We start from the raw sequence: 6,671 nt of genomic DNA, 5'->3' as shown, positions 1-6,671 counted from the left end.
GTATACTTCGCTTGTTCATCCCTCTTAATTCGTTCACTCGTCTGCCTAATTCTCTTAGTCATCCCCCTTAGTTCGCTTTCTGTACTTCGCTTAGTCATCCCTCTAAATTCTAAAGGTCCAGGGTCCAACTCCAACCCAAGGTCGTGGGTTCGAGTTCCTTAATTACCTCTATCCTAATTACCTGTGCCTTAATTCGATCGCTTTAATTGCAACCAAAGCTGGTGTGTTCGACTGCAACCAAAGTTTGTGGGTTAGACTCCCACCAGTGGTCGTTGGGCGACTCCGAACTAAGGTCGTGGGTTCGCGTGCCCTAAATGTATCTCAAATAACTGGGCCTAAATGAACTTCGCCTTCATTAACACGAAAGGTCGTGGGTTCGAGTGCCTAATTTGGTGGCCTTAATTACCACCAAAGGGAATGCGAGTCGGTCTAGGGTTCGACTCCCACCAAGGTCAGAGGGTTCGACTCCCGCCATGGGTCGAAGGCTATATATAGTAGCTTTTTTGTACCTTTCGCAGCCTTTTTGTACGCCTTCTCGCTCAAGGTCGACTGATTGATGAGGCATATAAAGCTTTCGCCTTCATAAAGCGTCGTTTTCTACCCCTTTGCTTCTAGAGGGTTTTCCGGCATTCCGGCGCGCTTGCATGGTAAGCGCGCGGCAAACCACTTCTGCGCTAGCCAACTCTCACTTCATCTCGCTGCCTTACTTTAGCGCCATCAACGGGCGATCTCTTCAAAGCACAGTGTGAAAAGCATGCGCACACCAATATGTGCTCAGCAATGCGAGCGCAGGCATGTAGCCAGCCGCGCCAATCTAATCCAGAGGAAAGGGAAGGAGCGGGAGGGAAACGCCGCCATCTCGTTACACTAAGCTCAGCGCTTATGCTTATAAAGTGCTTGAAAATGCATTTTACTTTATACACTCAGCACTTTAAAATGCTTATAAACGCACATTGTAGTGACTAATAATATTATACCAAATGCATCTATTTTATAACTTTCTTGCGCATGTAAAGCACTCGGTGAAGCGACAATCAAGTGAAAGAACGCAACGACCATTCACCGACGGTAAGATCATCTGAGCCCAATTTGTCGACCGCCCATAAGGTAACGCCCAAGGGATGATAGTCACTCAGAGTGAATCTATATAAACCAATGAACTGGAAGTCCGCCGATGGACAAACTTAATATGTCTTGGTACCATTAATTATTTCATCTTGGTGCATCGCCAGAGCTCGTGAAGATCCTGCGTTTCGTCAAACTCGACGCATACTACATAGCACCCCTGCTCCGATACATATCCCACTGGCGTCAGTGGGAAAAGATGGGCGGAATTGACGCACGATAAGGTGCGAAGCAAGTAGGGATTTCAGTTGACAGAACGACAGTTTTGTTGGTGGCTGCGGGGTAGCCCACTCCTCCTGGAAAGTGTTTACGTATGATTACGCGCTTATTTAAACAAGAGGGCTGGCAGAACTGATTTATCAGAAAGGTAGCCGTTGAAGTGGTGCCGCTCACCCCAGGCACCATCGTCGACTTCCTCTTTTTCTAGCTGCGTTACAATATGTCTCGAGGAGTACTTGTCACGGAAACTATGAAAGTTGAGAACTGAGTATCTTATTTCGCGCCGAACAATGTTGGTTTGTTGTCAATCTTCTTTTGGCAGGTTTTCGAGGGTTTTCGGGCGGGCCTTGCCCTCTTCGACATCGACAAAGACGGCGACCTTGACTGTTTGACGACTGTAGCAGAGGATTACGATGCCAGCGTGCCAAGCACAACATACGTGTGGATTTTGAAGGCCTTAAATGGACACGAAGCGTAAGCTTTATTTCGGCTAAGCAAGCTATTAAGCTGTCATTGAACAGGGGACCGAGAGTGTCTTGATAGTTGAAGATGTAGCATCTCGCAGACTCACATGTATGTCATACATAGAAACATCCACTTGACAGTTTAATAGATGAATGGTATCGAGGTTTCAGCAAGATTTCACGTTCTAATAAATCAACTTGTGGTGGTGCTCTTCTATTAGTGTGTCTCAATATTAAACTCCCTTAAGCATAATCGACATCTGCACGTTTGGCATTGCTTATCGCGATATGTAAGTATAATGTACGTACTATCAAATTTGCCGATGAAGTTTCACATTCCTGGCTTTCTATGGCTGTTCTATTCTATCGACTTTCAGCGTACAACTATAATAGTTATCTGTGTCAACCTCGGGATGAACGAAAACACGACTACTCGTGTGACTCGAATTTCCTAAATCAGGTATTGGGAACGGCAACTACAAGTTTAAGAACACTACGAAGCCTCCTCTACAAGTTTCAGAACGCCATGTGATCGGGTGATGAGTCTCACTCATAAATTGTTTGAACAATCTAGTGGTGCTGGAAGAACTCGACGATGTCGCTCACTAAGGACGTGGTGGCGTATAATTTAGACATGGGGGAGAAAAGAGAAGCTTCTTACCAGAATCCACATGCAGCAACGCTGCAAGCCTGTTTCAACTTCACTACAGGTCTGTTGGGTATCGTACTCCACAAGTTCCATAAGCTCGTTATAGTGCTAAAACGCTCATTTCTAATCTGCAGAAACTGCAGGTTAAATTCAGCAGTATGATCATGTCGAGCGCCACACCAGACACTTGCACGGAGGAGATGCGAGAGAAGTCCGCGGCATCCATGGCACAATTGTCAGATGAGTGGTTTCTACGTCGCCACTTGAAAGCGACTGTTTTAAGCGGCGTTTATAAGTGGCCCCACAAACCAGGCGGCCGGCATTTCAGCGGTGACCACTTAGCAGCAGTTCCAAGCAAATCAATATGCTTGCTTTGCACACACAAAGTTAAAAGAAAGAAAACACAGTAAGGTCTAGCGTAAAGTGGGTCTTTCCCGCTGTAGGTGCTTGGTGTTTTACAACGAAGCTATTTCTGCGGACCCTGTGCCATCGTTGTCGGTTCGCTAAAAGCCACGTGACCTGCAGGGCGCTAGAGTTTTATATGCAAAGTGGCAAGCGTAAAGTTGGAAGCTATCGAAACAATCGGTCAATCTGCTTTGCATGCATGTGCTTCGACCTTCTTCTGCACATTATGTTAAAGTGGGGCTGAAAACCCCTCGTTACTGAAACCTGTGCAACTGGAGCAGATGTGCTGGTTCCCTCACAGTAAATTATAGCAATCATCCCAATCTGTGAACGTGGTCATGCACTTAACCTGTATGAGATTGTAGAGCACTACTACGTGCCACAATGATCCAACCAAAAAGACGGCGACGACGTGCCCAGCACGCGGAGGTTGCGCGAGCAATAGAATCAGCGGTTGCAAAATCGAAGACCAGTGGCCCTTGGTGCCGCTTCCGCCTGATCGAGCGGACCCTTTCATATTATGGGGCGGGGGGGGGGGAGAGAGAGAGAGAGAGAGCCTCGAACTATTGAGAGATGACGACGACATCCGGCAGCCCGGATAGCACGAGACAGCGACTGACGCTCTTGGGCCAACGCTGTTGCTACGTCGCCCTGCTTGTAAATAAACCCCCTTACAGTTTGGTGGAGGTGCGGGGTAGTCTCCCAGTCTCCCAGCCTGGAACTATGAAGCTGTACCTTACCTCCAGCGCTCAGGGATGCCGGAAGGGTGCTCTTGACGTACGCGCAAGTCGTTTCTGCCGGTTTGTATCGTCAGCCAATCTATTATCCCGCGTCGGCACCCGTTCGAGCACCACCTGTTCCGTTCAGCCGACCAGTCCCCACGTTTTCAAATCCATGGTGCACTGTGGACAATCGCCCTATAAGTAGGGCTCCGTGCTTTCGAACAAATTCGAAAGAATCCGATAAACTATCGCCCGTAAAAGTTTTGACAAATCGGATTTACCCGATAAACTCCGATCTTAACGGCCATATGACCCTGTTTCGTTCTATATCGAAACGGCATGTTCTAAGCAGTCATTGATAGATCGGCCGGTTTGGCCGATATAACTCTACCTCACGTCAACAGTATTTCCTAGACCCCACCCATAGTACATTAAACAATAGTTTGTCGTGCACGGAGCGAGAGACGTATGACCGTCCAACGACTGTCGCAGACCTTCATAGATACTACGCTGCTGTCGCTGAAAGTGGAGACAGACAGTTGAGAGGAACTTTTCGATGCTCTCCAGTACAGCAGTGAATTGTTTTGGTATAGTGTTCAAATTCCTAATCTAAATGCGAAGCATGAGTTACCCCGCGCGTTCGAAACCTATGTGCCGTTTTTTAAGTTAGTGTTTCTTGAAACTGACGACGTGAACCAACTCATGAGTGATTTAGCGAACTATCAGAGATAATTACACAGTAACATTGTTGAACCCCTGTCGCTTTGGAGATTCACACTGTCCAGTGGCCAGCGCTTTCTCGCTCCGCGCTGAGTCTTCTAGTGCAAACGTTGAAAGGGCATTTTCAAAACTGAGAATCGTCAATCGAAAGGAGCCTGCTTCCATCAGTGGCAGCAGCCTCGTAAAGTATGATCACATCTATTCCAACAAGTTTTAAGGTCGTATTACGCACAAACGTAGGTGTTTTGTACTCAAGTATTTGTGCTTGTGTGTATATGTGTTTGTCCGTTCAAACCTTCCAGACAACAAAAATACGCTTCGTGTGTTCTGATGTTTTCGTGTTCAGATATCACTTTATCTAAGTTTTTGGAGTATTGAGAATAATGCAAAATTTTACTGTGAATTTCGGAGAATTGCGTATTTACGAGACAAAAACTCCGATAAACTCCGAATTTCCGCCAGATAATAAACTCCGAAAAACACCCTCTAAATTTCAAGAAAGATACACTCCGAAAACACGGAGCCCTACCTATAAGCTATTCTTGCGGGTATGCAGGACATGTGGCACGCTTTGGTCGCCGTCGCGCTCTTGTTCAAATAGGCGCCGTGCGATGGTCTGCATACGATCCTAGAGGCTTTGATAGCACAGCGCGGCTACAACAATAATCTTCGCCTGAGCACCTGCCCTAGCACCTGCCGTCCGCTACCCACCGATCTCCATTCCCTCGACGTCGCTCTGTGACACCTATGCGCGTCGGTCCTGCCCTTCTGGCGCGGAAAAACTAGATGCCGCAGTTCACGAGGCAATAATTGCGTCGTCGTCGGTCAATTCAAGTTCTCGCATTTCTCCAGCCAGCCTCATCGATGTTACTGTGGATGGCTTTCGGATCCCTGCGTTTGGGGATACAGGTGCTGCCGTTTCAGCGATAGATATGAAACTTTGCCGGTTGCTTAGGAAGGTTACCACGACGTCAACGGGATTGGTCCTCCGGACCGCCAGCGTACACCATATTCAGCCCTCAGCCGCCTGCACATCCCGCGTCGTCATTCAATATGTTGTGTATCCCACTGAGTTTCTTGGGCTACCGGCCTGGTCGCATGATGTCACGCTCGGTTGAAATTTTATCTCTCGCCATCATGCCGTGATTGACTGTGCTCCTGTCGAGGTGGCGTTCTCTGCGTTGCGTTCGGCGTCGTCTGCACCTACGGTGGAGACGTTGTTTGTCCCGGACGATAGGAACATCACACCCAGTAGTGCAGCTGTTGTCCCCTTGTCCTATTGAGCCGTTGGTGAGTCCACAGTTCTATTTACACCCTCCTAGACCATTCAACGCCGCAGGAATCTCACATTGCCATTTGCCGTTCTCCACATGCCCAACAGCGCTACATCCTTGTTTGTTATGAATCCGTTGCCAGTTCCCCAAACCATACTTGTGGAGAGTGTATAGGTACAATCGGGCATTCGAAATATCCTCCATCTTCTGCATTGACGACGCGGACAACTGCAATGAAGTGCTCTGACCCTTCTGCTGGCACGCTGATCGCCACCTTTACGTATGTTTGGCTCCGCCATCGACGACGAACTTGCAGCGCCGCACCCGCGAGAAACTGTTTGCACATCTCTCCTTTCGTTGCTCGTTTGATTGCCAGAAGACGTTATGAGGCCGCACGCACACTGTTCTCCATACTATTGACAACGGCTCTCAAGCACCTCTGTGACCGCGCCCTTACCGCATATTCCCTGCCTACAGCGCCGTGTGATCTCAGAACAAGTTGACGACATGCTTCAGCGCGGCATCATTCAGGCGACCTACAGTGCCTGGTGGGCGCCTGTTCTCGTCAAGAAAAAGCTGGCTCGATACGCTTATGCGTCCTATTACAGGCGATAAACAAAGTTACGCGCAAGCTGTGCATGCTTTGCCACAAATCGATGATGCCCTGGAATGCTTGTAAGGAGCCGAATTTTTTTCATCACTATATTTAGGTCCGGCGATTCGCAGGTTCCTATGTCTCCATCCGATCATCCGAAAACTGGCATCGTAATTCCCGATGGGCTGTAGGAATTACTTATTTATTTATTATTTATTTACAATACTGCTGATCTCCCCGAGATCCTAGCAAGGGCACATACATGAGTACATGTAAAAGATACGTAAGACAGGTATGTAAAACACAAAGCAATACAGTGACACAATAATTATTCATCAAGTCACTATAACAATAATAAGGACGAAAGTACTTGGACACAGTAAAGTAAGTAAAACAAAACTAAGTCAGCAAAACGAAGGAGCCATTTGTGATGCAAGTGCGAAATCGGAATACATAGAACGTTACAGTTCAAAAATGTACATAATGAGGTGTAAGATT

The sequence above is a fragment of the Dermacentor silvarum genome, chromosome 4, assembly GCF_013339745.2.
Source record: "Dermacentor silvarum isolate Dsil-2018 chromosome 4, BIME_Dsil_1.4, whole genome shotgun sequence".
NCBI classification, from domain to species: Eukaryota; Metazoa; Arthropoda; class Arachnida; order Ixodida; family Ixodidae; genus Dermacentor; species Dermacentor silvarum.
The sequence above is the reverse complement of the archived record's forward strand: the minus strand, read 5'-3'. Positions refer to the sequence as shown.